The 13,103-nt window shown below is 53.5% G+C and overlaps 1 protein-coding gene across 1 annotated transcript in view; it reads right to left on the bottom strand.

Moving 5' to 3' along the window:
- The window catches only part of CTBP2 (C-terminal binding protein 2), a 116,988-nt gene that overhangs the window by 91,038 nt on the left and 12,847 nt on the right, over window positions 1-13,103 (bottom strand). The window lies entirely within an intron of this gene.

Here is a 13,103-nt window from a genome sequence, read left to right as displayed (position 1 = left end):
GCTCAGTGGGCTGGCTTTGATGTCAACCGTGAAATGCGTAACCGACTGCATCTCCACCAGGGCTGGCACGCTGGAGTGGGCTCCATCGGGCCGTTCTTGGGCACAGATGAGTGCGCAGAGCAGCCCACAGGTGGAACAGGGCTCAGGGCGCCGGGGCGAACCGTGACACCGAGGAGAGGAGGTGGCTCCCTCTGCCAGATCAGCCCCAAGCAGGAAGGTGCAGCGCTGCAAACAGAATGGACCCGAGTGCCTTCAGCATCCTCACCCCCAAAGGGTCCAAACACGGCCCTAGGGCCCTGAAATCACTGCCCAGCGTGGATCATCTTAAACCCGAATTCAAAACTCTCACAGCGTGTTCTTAACATCAAACAATAGTCTCATTGGGCTCCAAACCCAAACTCAAACTCCCTGTCGAGTGGGTCCTGACCCTTTCTGGAAGCAGAAAGCCCCATCTTCCTGCAAGCTCAGCTGGTGGTTTTGAACTGCCGATCCTGCTGTAACAGCTCAACGCCTCCCTCGCCACTCCACCAGCAGAGTTCTTTTCACAGAACTAGGTGGGGCATGTCTGTCTTGAGCAATATGCTTTCAGGAGTCACCTTTACAGAATCGAATGGCTTGCAGGCACTTGAGTGATTAGATGGGAGTTTGTTGGGGTGGTGGGGGTCCCGTACAACTGGCAGACGCCCCTCGGTTGTACCGTAGGAATGGGGTGGAGGCTCGAACTGGTGACCTGGATCTGTCTGCAGACATCCTCTCCAAGTCCCACCTGACTTTGTTCATACTGGTGACCCCACCCCCACCCCGCAACCAGGACGGTCCTGTCACACCTGCATCAAGGACGTCAAGCTGCTGGCTGCCCTTCTCTCCCGAGGGATCCAGACCAGGGAGTCCCCCACCACAGGAACCAGAGCGAACGCCCAACACTCACTGGGCCTGGCTGCACGCGGAAACCTACATGTGCAGCAGAGGTTGGCCTGGGTCCTGGGACCTCTCAGGTCCCACAAGAGCAGTCGGGGCTTGTCTCGCGGGCTGAATGCCAAAGCAAGAGGAGACAGAGGCCCTTGCAGCCCGCGGCCTGATCTACTGATGCCCAGGCAGCGAGGACACGGCCCAGGAGCCCTCGGCCACCACACACGTGCATGCATAACTGCTTGATAGGCATGGAAAGGCACAGCTCACCTTTCCCTCGGATGCTGGTGCAGCTGATAATCACTCAGTGCCGCCCCCTCATCCTGGGGTGAACATGAAAACCACACACGCAGACATTTGGAGCCAAGTGACTTTCAGAGGCGATGGAAACGGTCTTTCCAGAAGTCCTGCCAGCTCACTGTCACAACCATCTGCCCCGTCCAGCAGAGCCCCGCGTAGACAGACCTGCATCTCAAGCTTCAGGTCTCCACGTACAAGAGTTGACCTGCCCCAGGCAAAATGCTGGGGTGCAGGTAACCACAATCCACAAGGGGGGACCCTACTGGCTCCCCAAATCAGCCAAGCCACAGGGTTCAAAGCCACTTGCAACTGCAACATGCATGAAGTTATAAAGAAGACGGGAGGGGGGGGGGCATGGAGGGACCTGGGGAGTCCTGGTGGAGACAGTGGGCTGCTAACTGCAAGGTCAGCCGTTTGAAATCGCCAGCTGCCCTGCTGGAGAAAGACGGGGCATTCTTCGGTGAAGAATGCAGTTTCAGAAACCCACAGGAGCGGCTCTACCCAGTCCTACAGGAGGAGAATTGACTAGGGATTGGTATGGACTTGGGGGCAGAGTCTGGTTCGGAATAGAGGTGCCGGGTCCTCTTGACGCTGACGTGGGGAGGGGCTGCCCCTTCCCATGGCCGTGATCCTGGGTGCCGTCCGGGCCTAAAGTCTTTAGGAGGAGAGTGGGGAGGGGGTGCTCCTCAGCAGCACACAGGAGCGGACTCTTGCTACACGCGACAGCTTGAACCTCAAAGAAGCCGTGCCAAGCGTGGGCGGTTACATGCTGCACCATCCTCTCCTGCGACATCCTGGAGACGCTGCAGTCACAGAGATGGGGACCCGATGAACACTTGCCAGGGGTTAGGGGCTGGGAGGGAGCAGGAGAAAAGTGTGGTGACCAAGGAGGGGACCCAGCATCTTGACTGAGGTGGAGCTTACAGGAAAGGACGCATCTGATACCTGCTCTAACGACGCAAGTAAACCCCAGACACACGCGGGGGGCACGTGTGCCACACCAGAGACGGGATTCAGGGGGAGGGCAGCATCTACAGGAAGGTCCGGCTGGTGATGTGGTTGCCATAGCTTCGCTGGAGGTACCCAGGGAGTTGTCAAGTCCAGAGGTAAGGGACTCTCTCCTATTGTAGGTGATTCTATTGACCAACTCCAAAACCCATGGCTGTCAGGTTGCTCCCAATTTCGAGCCACACCATGTGACAGAGTGGAACAGCCCCATAGGGTCCCCTTTGCTGTTGCCTTTCAGGGACTGCCCTGCCAGGCCTTTCTTCCTCGGCACTGCGGTGGGTCCGAGCAGCCCACCACTGTGGTTCCCAGCCGAACACCGCACGGCTGTAACTCATCTAAACAAAGAGGCTTTATCCCGTCTGAGGAACCAGGAGGTCTGCCCCATTTTAAACTATGTTTGGAACCGTGCTGTCCAGCCGTGGGCAGTGTCTTCAGGGCTGGACACTGGCACCCGTCACACCGTTGGAGCTGCTCTCGGATCAGGAGCCCAGCCAGACTGTCAGCTCATGAACAGCCTTTCTCGGCGGGGGCTGGCAAAGATAACTGGGAGTGAGCACAATCACGGAGCCCCCCTACTGGGCAGAGCCACCCAACAGGGCAGAGGAGAGCCAGCGTAAGTAGGCTGCCTATGCAGGACATTCCAGGCCCCCTTGCCCGGCCTGCCTGGCTAAAACCGAAACCACAGGCAGCCAGCTGGCTGAGCAGGCCAACAAGGCAGTCCCGGTGGGCTGGACGGCTCCCAAGAACCAGCTCGCTCAGAGAAGGTTCTGGAGTTGTGTGTACTCAAAGGTGGGCAGGGTCGGGAGGCGCCTGCCCCAGAGCCTGCTCACAGGCAAAGGGACCTGACCGCCCCCCACTCACACTTTTTGCTACCATTGGATTTCACTGTCAACCAAGGCCTTTGTGCCCCCCTCCCCGCCCCACTATCTCCTGCCTCCCTTTTAAGGAAAGCTGGCGAGCTCCCTTCCTGGTAACTCCCTGCTGATTCAAAGAATCCCAAAGAAGAAAATTCAAGGCAGCTTGTCGTTCCAGACTTTATCCACAGCACAGGAGTTTATCCTCACTGTACCTCCCAGCAACAAACAGCCAAACACCTCCCTCTCGGCCCAAAAGGTGCCATCAGGTCCAAGTGGACCGATATAAAATATTTCCATAACCACACTTTCCCCCAAACTTCTAAGAGCCATTCGCTCAGAAAACCGCTCTGAGCTTCAATTCAACAGCACTGGCCCGGCTTCATACTAGAGAGGCCTCTCCGTTTGCATAACAACGGCGTTCTACATAAATTAAATATCTCATTCGATTAAACGTGTTTAAGGTCTTTGTGATCCTTATTTCCAATAGCTGGATTCATTCTCTTTTTCAAAAGGAAAACTCTTTCAAATATAATTGGAAGCTGTCGAGCCAAACTTCGGCTAGAGACCTTTCTTTGTAAATGTCACATACCTTCAGATGGGGGTGGCAGTTTTCCTTTTAAACATGCAATCCCAAACAAGGCGGGCTGAGGCAGGGCTGCGTGACAACGCCCCACTGGCACAGGTCTCCACGACCCTCCCCTCCCCTCCTCCTTGCTGAAAGGGGTTCACAGGACCACAGCCCCCAGCCTGCTCCGAGAGCCCCACCACAAGCCTAGAGCAGTGAGTGAGGCTGTGAGCCACTGCATAAACGCAGTCCTGGCACCCTATGGGGACAGGCGTTTGTGATTCTTCTGGCAGGTTCTTCCCCAGCCCCTGTGATTTGGTGAGTTCTGTCCATCCCCTCAGTAACCGACAGTAGTAACCAGCTTCTTTGAAAACCTCTGAGCTCACCCTCCTAAGTCAATGGCCTACATACTCCATTGCTTATCCGGTCTCAGTAGCAAACACCAAAGCTATATTTAAACACAGAGCAGAGATATAGATTTCTTCTGAAACACTCAGGGACACGCAGAAGGCTTACACACCAGCCTTCCTCCTCGGCTCAGTTTAAGGACTAGAGTTCCTGGGGATCAAATGTCGGGGAACTTTCGAATGAGCCACAGGGCCTGCTTGCCCTGCTTCCAATGGGGAGCTGGCTGACGTGAACTTGATTCCAACTCCATGTGTCGGAGCGCAGCTGCTGTCCGGCCTTGTCCGGGCAGTGACTCTCCCACGGGAGGATGGCCAGGTCTTTCTGCTGCGGCACCATGAGGACAGAGGAGGAGGGTGTTCAGGAGGTGAATCTTACAGTCGGTAGCCAAATGCTCCATCATGTGTGCCACACCACAGCTTCTCTATCGAGGGGTCATGATCGTCTCCACGGCAGCGGGTGGGTTAACAGAAAGGTGGAGGGGTCAAATGCACCCGCTTCATGGGACGACGATGAGGCCGTTTGTTCCCAGGTGGATGGACAGCCTTGGAAGCCCCGCAGAGCAGTTCTACCCTGTCCTATGGGGTCTCTTAGAGCAGTGGGTCGAGTCTGAGGCTGAAAGCAGTACCAGCTCTGGAACCTGAGCAAAGCAAGCCTGGCCCCTGAGCGACTCCCAGCACCTGGCAAGGAGTGACGTGCTCAGAAAACCAGAGCCCTGATGACTTCAGGCTGTAAGCACAGCAGAGTCAAGACGACAAAGTGATGGGAGCCCTTCCTACCATGGGGCCTGGGTACCAGGAATGACACCTGAGCATGACATGATGGCCAACGATGGAGAGTGCTCAGGGTCCATGCTAGGAACGGCGCCTGAGCTCGAGGGGCTGTCTGTCCACTGCCAATCTCTGGGTACCTCCCCCAATCTGATAAGGCACGGGCAAGTGTATTCTCTACTCGGACCAACTGATACTCAGGATGATTACATCTGATCCCAACTGTAATCAGCCACCTGCCACAATAAACCCGTCATCCCGAGTAGGGTCCCACGTAGCTACTCCAACAGATTGTCAAACCCAGCAGACGCGTGTCTCAGTGCCCAAGGCAGAGGCGGTGGGTATTAAGAATCGGTACAAGGGAGGGTGGAGGAGGGGGGAATGAGCTGATAACAAGGGCTCAGGTAGAAAGAAAATGTTCTGAAAAGGATGATGGCAACGTATGTACAAACGTGCCTGACACAATGGATGGAAGGATGGGTTGTGGTAAGAGCTGTAGGCGCCAATAAAATGATTTTGAAAAGCGACAGGCAGTGATGATGATGGCATCGGGTTAGATGTCCCCAAAAGGCGTCTGCAGGTAGCTTTTAGATGCTTCAAGACAGTCACAGGGTAACAGATTTTGAAAGGTTCTGGGAGTTAGAGGATGATGTTAATGAATGAATAAGCTAGAATGGTCTAATTTTTAAAAATTACTTTATATTCACCAATGCTTACACAAATAAGCAACAACAAAAGTATGGGTAAAAAGTGGGGAGGGGGAGAGGCATGTCTGACCATTGCCTCACAGGAATAAGCCTCGGGGTGTTGACCTCGATTCTCCTTCCCCCGTTAAGGCAGAGGTCAGACATTGCGAGCTGCCACTTCACATTCTTCCATTACATTCCATGCCCAGGTGGCACATTGGGTTATGCATTGGGCTGCTGCTAACCACAAGGTCAGCTGTTCAAAACATACAGCCACTCCACAAGGGAAGGACGCGCCTTGCTACTGCTGTGAAGATTTAGTCTCGGAAACTCCCAGGGGCAGTTCCACCCTGTCCTGTAAGGTTGCCGAGCTGGCATCGACTGGACAGCAGTGAGTTTGGTTAGTGAGAGCCTTTCTTCCACCCCCTCGGACAGTCTCCAGGTCTCGAGTCCGTAAAGAACTTACTCTGAAAAGGTAAGATGGACATACCGTATATACTCGAGTATAAACTGAGTTTTTCAGCACATTTTTAATGCCGTTTTTGTGGTAAAATTAAGTACCTGGACTGATATTTGGGTTGGCTTATATTTGAGTATATACGGTAAGTAAAAAAAGAATTCACTCAAGGGACATGCAAGCACCCCTAAACACACACCTCTCAAAGTCCTGGCCCTAGACTGAATTGGTGACACCAGAAACTGTCTGATCAGACTGCAGGACTGTTGGGCTGATGAAGACCCGTGTCCCCACCCCAACACTTACTGAACACGCTTCCAACTTCTGTTCGCCATGATCGCACAACAGAGACCTTCAGAAGGAACAGAATTCACCAGGATGCACTGAACCAGAGGCCTGACACCCCTCTCAGCTCTCATCTGGGGAGCCCTGGTGAGAATGGGCTTGAAGGGAGCAGGCGAAGGGGGAAGCCTCAGAGAGGGGGGGAAACGAAACTCAGAAGGAACCCCTTTTTTCAGAGATGGCAAGGTCCACAGGCCCCCCACGCCCCAACCCCAGCCAGTGATGCAGGAAGAACTCTGGGAAGACAAAAGCACTGGCTCTTTTGGAAGGAAGCTCCCAGAAACCCCTGTAGGTCTGTGGAGAAAGGCCACCTTGCTGACGTCATGACTCTGACACGAACGCTAGCTCTACCTTTAACAGGCAGTCACGCTTTGTGACCCAGACCAGTTCTCAGCAGCAAGTATGAGAAGAGGTGCTCCGCCCACTAGTTCCTCCAACTCCACTGTACTTGGCTCAACACGGAAATCCTAGTCGTGATCTTTAAAAAGGGACCCCACCCCCAAACTGCATGTAGACACACCTTGTTTTATTGCACTTTGCTTTAAAAACCAAACCAAACCAACTTAAGGTTTGTGTGAACCCTGCATGGATAGAGTAATGCTCCTGAGACCCCTTTCCTGGGGACCTGTGCTCACTTCTCCTGCCACACTGTGGTCATTCTCTTAATACTTCAAGCTCTTTCATGCTATTGCACCCCAACAGGCCAGTCTAAAGGTAACCTTCATACACACTACATAGAGAAGCTTCATTTGTGGGGCTCACCTTACTGAGGAGATCTGGACCCCAAACCACATTTATTTCCGAGGTGTGTTGAAACAAGTTGGTGGAAGCGTCCCATCTTCTAGTTGCTGAACGTAATGAAACACAACACATCTCTAGGGACCAGCAACCCCATCTCTAGGCATGGGCCCAGGAGAAATAAAAAACAGATGCCCACAAAAAGACCCACACAAGAACGCTCAGCGCGGCTACATTCAGAAAAGCCAGAGGCTGGAAATCGGCCAAGTGTCTGCCAAGAGAAGATGGGGCAAATGCTGCCCACTGAGGCTGCTCTCAAAGTCTGTAGACCTTTTAGTTGAGTGGTTCTCGACCTTCCTCATGCTGCGACCCTTTCATACAGGTCCTCATGTTCTGGGGGCCCCCAACCATACAATTATTTTCTTTGCTACTTCATAACTGTCTTTTTGCTACTGTTATGAACCGCCATGCAAATATTTGATAGCAGGATGTGTTTTCATTGTTACAAATTGAGCATCCTGAAAACATAGTGATTCGCCACAAAAACGATGTAATTATAGATTGTGATATTTATTTCCAATGACACATAAACGGAATTTTGTCTCGAAGCCTGGTGGAGCATGGGTAAAGGACTTCACACCAAGTACTCGTAGGTGGGTGTATCTGCAGGTGGGCGGAGGAGCACTGTCTTGGTTCCTAAGATCATCAGAAAGATGTGTGAACGGGTGGTTCGACCCCCAAAGGGGTTGCGATCCCACAGGTTGAGAACCGCTGTTAGTTCCATTGTGCCACAAACTTTCTGAAACCTCCACAATGCCTATGTATGTCTCGCTCATGTGCATACGGAACACTATGTGTGAATGACAGCTTATAATATTTGTGCGAAGGCAAACATAATCTCTGGTGGAAAACAGAGCAGTGATGGCCTGGGCCTGGTAAAAGGATGTGCCTCAGGGGCTGGCATACCCCGCTATCTTGAGGCACCTTGGAGGAAGCTGCCCAGGGAGGTGCTTCTGTCAAAGCTCCTTGACTGAGAGCCATGTTCTTGTTCCGCGTGCTCCTTGACCAATCTGTCACTCCCATCTTTTCGAAAACCTCTCAAGTTCTACATCAAAACCCTGAGAAAACTCATGGATGAGTAGTTAACTGACTCCATGAACAACTGCTTCCTTTGCCCCAAAAGAACTGACTGATGCTCGGCTACCACTACGGGATGTTTTAATCACAGATCCTATTTCAGAATCTTGATCAAAAGGAGGAAATGTAGAAGAGAATTTCAACTCCCCAGAGAATCCATTTTGGAGTCAGAGGTTGAGGTTGCATGGCCCCTAACGACTATTACCCTGAGATATCCTTAGAGTTAAACCAAAAATATCTCCTGAATTCATTTCTAAACTATAAAATCACCCAAATGTCCAATCCACAGCTATGACGCCGATTTGGATTCTGAGCAGCACGTGCTGTTTCCTAAGGCTATGAATCTTTGGGTGAGCGACATGCTTCGTAAAGATCGTCTGCCTTGAGCGTATGGAGGAGTCCCACTGACAACAGCAACCCAAAGGGTTAGAAAGGAAGCCGGGGTGGGGGTGGGCAGTGCATGGAAGCAGGGGAGGAACGTGTTGAACTGATGTCTACTGTCTCTGTGAGCTCTACCAGCAAAGAAACAGCTGCCACCCTCTCTCGATACGGATGTTGTTTCCCAAAGTGGGTAAAACGGAAGTCCACCAGGAGAGGACACTGGAATGATGGACACAGGGGAAGGGGTGCTGCAAAAGCAGTTACACACCAATACTTCACCCTGGGAGAAAGATGGGCTTTCTACTCCATGAAAGTGCTGGTCTTAACTGGTTTGGGGAAAAAAAAAAAAAGCTAACATCCACAACCGTCTTGGAAACTCACAAGGCAGTGTACCCTGTCCTATAGGGTCACTCTGAGTCACTGACCCAACAGCAGTGATCTTGCAGTTTATACTTTACCCCGGATTAGGGGCTGCAGTACTAACATTTTCCAGTGCTGGGGGGTTGGGGTGGAGGAGTTATTTTTTGTTTTTTTCTGAAAAATTGAGTGGTAAGCCAAATAAGGCTGGGAACCCATGGTTTACAGACGGCTAGTCACAGAGAAGTCTGATATAGCTAACCACAGTCTGGTCCCAGCCCATTTACGTTTCAATAAACCATGCCTGAGCATCCTTTAAGACCCTGAGCAAGTGGACCTCAGGTAACACAGGTGCCAGTGCACGTCAAGTGGGCAGATGGATGGCGAGGGGCACTGGCAGTAGAATCTGACCATGGACGCTGGAGCTAATCACTAGGCAGGGCCTCCCAGGCTTCTGACTGCCTTAAAGCTGCAGTTACCTTGTGGGAAATCCTCCACCTCAAGTAACCCGGGCCCAAGGAAGAACGATCACTTGAACCCCAAGTCTAGAAGCAACAACAAGCAGGCCCCGCCCTCTCTTCTAGCAAAAGCCTAGACCTCGAGGGGGCCAGGGATGGCAACCCCCTCCACAGGACTGTGTACCTGGGGTTTCCGACCCTCCCGACCACCACATCTTGAAGGCCAGTGCAGCCTCACCCGCTGAGAAGCACGAACAGCCCTCAACCCGCAGAGCCATGTCCACTGGCCCCTCCACCTGAAGCCCTGCCCAGGAGCAGGTTCACAGCGGGGCGGCACCCTCTTCTTCCTCAAATGGTTTATAGCAGGGAGTGTGGAAAAGCCTCACAGCTTCCCGCTAAGAAGTGTGGCCTAGACACCTGTGGGGGTGTCAATCCTGTCCCCACCCCCGCACTCTCCTCACTGTGCTCCAGCGAGGGTGAAAGCAAATCAATTGAAGAGGAGCTGCCACTACCACGTGGCGCTGAGTCGGAACCAACTTGGTGGTGCCTTTGTTCGGTGCTGTTGGAAGAGCCCTGTTGGCATGCTCCAAGGCCGGAAGATGGGCAGTTGGCACCATAAAGTTTATATCGTCGTTGGTAGGTGTGGGCCAGTCTCTTCCGACTCACAGAAACTCCAGGCACAGAAGGAAACACTGCTGGGTCCTGTGCCAACCTTACCACTCTTCTGCCTGAGCCCATGGTTGCAGCAGCAACTCAGCTCGTCAATGACCTTCCTCTGGTTCCCTGCCTCTCCACTTCCCACCAAGCATTTCTCCAGGGACCCGTCCCTCCTGGTAACATGTCCAAAGTATGTGAAGCGAAGTCTCGCCATCTTGCCTCCAGGGAACATTCTGGATGCACGCTTCTCCCATAGACAGATTTGCTGGTTCTTTTGGCAACCATGGTGCTTCCTTCTTCAATGTCCAACTTGCACCTGCATCTATACAAGGTGCTTGGAAATGCCATGGCTTGGGTCAGGTGCTCCCCAGTCTTCAAAGTCACGTCCCTGCTTCCCAACACGATAAAGAGGTCTTGTGTGGCAGGTCCACTGTCGCTTCCGTGAGCACTGGTGGTGAAATCCTTGGCAACTTCGACCCTTTCTCCGTTTATCACGACGCTGTCTGCTGTGGTCCAGCGCTTTCTTTTCACTGAGCTGCAGTCCGTATGGACGGCTACAGTCCACGATCTTCATCAGCAAGTGCTCCAGGTCCTCCTCACGCTCAGCATGCAAGGCTATGCCATCTGCAGACCGCAGATGGTTAACGAGCCTTCCTCCAATAATTCGGCCCCGTGCTCCCTCAGACAGGCAGCTCCTCAGATGATCTGCTCAGCATACAGACTGAGTCAGTATGGAGACAACTGAGAGACTACAACCCTGACACACACCGTTCCTGATTTTAAATCATGCAGTATTCCCTGTTCTATCCCCACAACTGTTTCTGCATCCATGCACAGGAGCCTCATGAGCAGCCACAAAACCCTAAGGAGTTCTTCCCTGTCCTGCAAGAACGCCGTGAGTGGGAATCCACCGGAGACAGTGGGTTTGGTTTTGGGGGGCTGTAAAACAAGAGGCACCAGCCCTCAGCCAAGAGTCCTAGATCTCTGATCTGGAAGGTCCTGGAAGTGACCGGCCACAGCTTTCTCCCACTAGAGGCCACAGCTCCCTATATTCAAGCTGGAGGACTCGCCGGGCACCTTCATTCTGAGCCATCTTATTTTTAATTAAACCTGAACACCCCCCACCCCAACCCCTGGTCCTCCCAAGATGCCAAGAAGGGTTTGGCTGTGCAAGGCTTCTTGGGAACTGGGGGGGGGGGGGGGGCCGCACTCGAGGCAGAGAAAGGGCAGAGGTTAGAACAATGGTTCTCAACCTTCCTGATGCCGCGCCCCTTTCATACAGTTCCTCATGTGGTGGTGACCCTTTGGGGGTGGAACGACAACTGCTGGGCTAGAAAGAATTCTTGAAGCCTGCTGTGTACGCCAAGGCTGAGAAGAATTCTTGGCCAAAGACAGCCACCAGGAAGCCTGTCCCCACCTGAAAGGAGCATCAACTTTGCTAACACCAAGACCCAAATTTAACTCACTGCCATTGAGTCAGTGCTGGCTCATAGCAAACCCCTGTGGGTTTCTGGGACTCTCACTGCTGACAACGAGTAGAAAGCCCCGTCTTTCTCCCTCGGAGCTGCTGGTGGTTTCAAACTGTTGACCATGCAGATCGCAGCCAAATGCGTAACCACTACACCAACCACCAGGGGTCCTGTTCTGCGAACACAAAGGATGGGATGCAGCAGTTCGGGCCAATGACATTCCCAGAGTGCAATGAGAGAGCCTGGTGGCTGCCTCACTAGCTCAGCTACAGCTTTGCAGCAAGGACTTCCGCTGAGAACCCCAGGATCTCCGGAGCCAACACTGTCCAAGTGGGCAACTTCCGGCAGGCAGGGACTCCTTGTTGCCAGCCCATCCTCCCTAAACTTCAGGCGGGCAGCTGGGATACTCCCCAAACACGAGTGACTTAGGGACACGGCAATCAAAGGAACATGAACAGGGGCCTGGAAGCCGAGAGGCTGAGGTTGGTGGCCGGGAGAAGGTACTGCCTTTGACCAGTGCTGCAGAGCCGAGCCGGCGGTGGGAGCAGGGGTGGAGGTTGACTTTGATGGACTCAATAGCCTGCCCACTGCCTCACCCATCCTTATTAAGTACTATGTCGACACTGTTTGAACAGGCAAACCAAACCCCAAGACGACACCCTTGTGTGACGAGCCCATCCTGCTGGGTGGGTGCTTTTCAACTCAGACCCTGGTCCTCCCCAAGGACATCCTCAGCTGAGGTCACTCTGTCACCCCTGGGGGAAAGGAAGCTGGCTACTGGCACTCTCCCACTGTCATTACCTCAGCCCGGAAGTAACACCCATTCCCTCCCTGCTCCACTGGCAAGAACAATGCGGCAGCCAGCAACTTCCAACCCCTGGAAGGGCAGGGGGGCAGGGGTGGGGGTTGCTGTTGGCCATCTGGCCCCTCCCACACATTCCACCTGGGGCCAGGTGGAAGGAAGGCAGCCAGTATGGCACATGGAATCCCAGCTCACCTGAGCCATGCTGGACACGCTACAACCACAATTACTAAATCCTCTTGTGACCACACAGCCACGCCACGAAGGAACCAGAGTGGTCACCAGCGGACCACCGAATGCCACCAAGTCATGTGTCACACACACCGAGGGCCAAACAGGGGGGCAGAAAAGCCTCAGGTTGAGGTTGGCTACCACGGGTCACCCGAAAAAGCCCCTGGGTTAGAAAATGCCCAACTCTTAACGCTTCACAAGGTGGGCCGAACTCATTCCCCCTCCTCACACCTGACCGAGGCCATCGGAGTGGAGAGACACCGGCATGCACGCCAACTTGGGCAATGGGACAGTGATTGTGTGTTAAAGCCAGTGAAATCGGAGCTCCGAGAGCGTATGGTGAAACTACAGCTCCCTGGGCATCTCCTGCTGGGGTTCCTGAGCCGTTAGGTTAGGTTGCAATGGGGCCCAGACCAGATGCCCAGCCACCCCCACGCCTGGAAGCCAGGGCCCAGAGTCTCCCAGCCACCCTGTGAGAGACCATCTTTACCATCTTAGAGATGACCTGGGGCTCCCGAGATTGGGTGAGAGGTCACACAGCGGGTGAGGGGCTAAGCTTGAAGTTGGGGGGGGG

This window comes from Echinops telfairi, unplaced genomic scaffold (genome assembly GCF_000313985.2).
Source record: "Echinops telfairi isolate 266 unplaced genomic scaffold, ASM31398v2 ScPeMD7_70;HRSCAF=299, whole genome shotgun sequence".
Classification (NCBI taxonomy): domain Eukaryota; kingdom Metazoa; phylum Chordata; class Mammalia; order Afrosoricida; family Tenrecidae; genus Echinops; species Echinops telfairi.
Note: the sequence above shows the minus strand (reverse complement) of the source record. Positions and strands in the feature narration are given on the sequence as shown.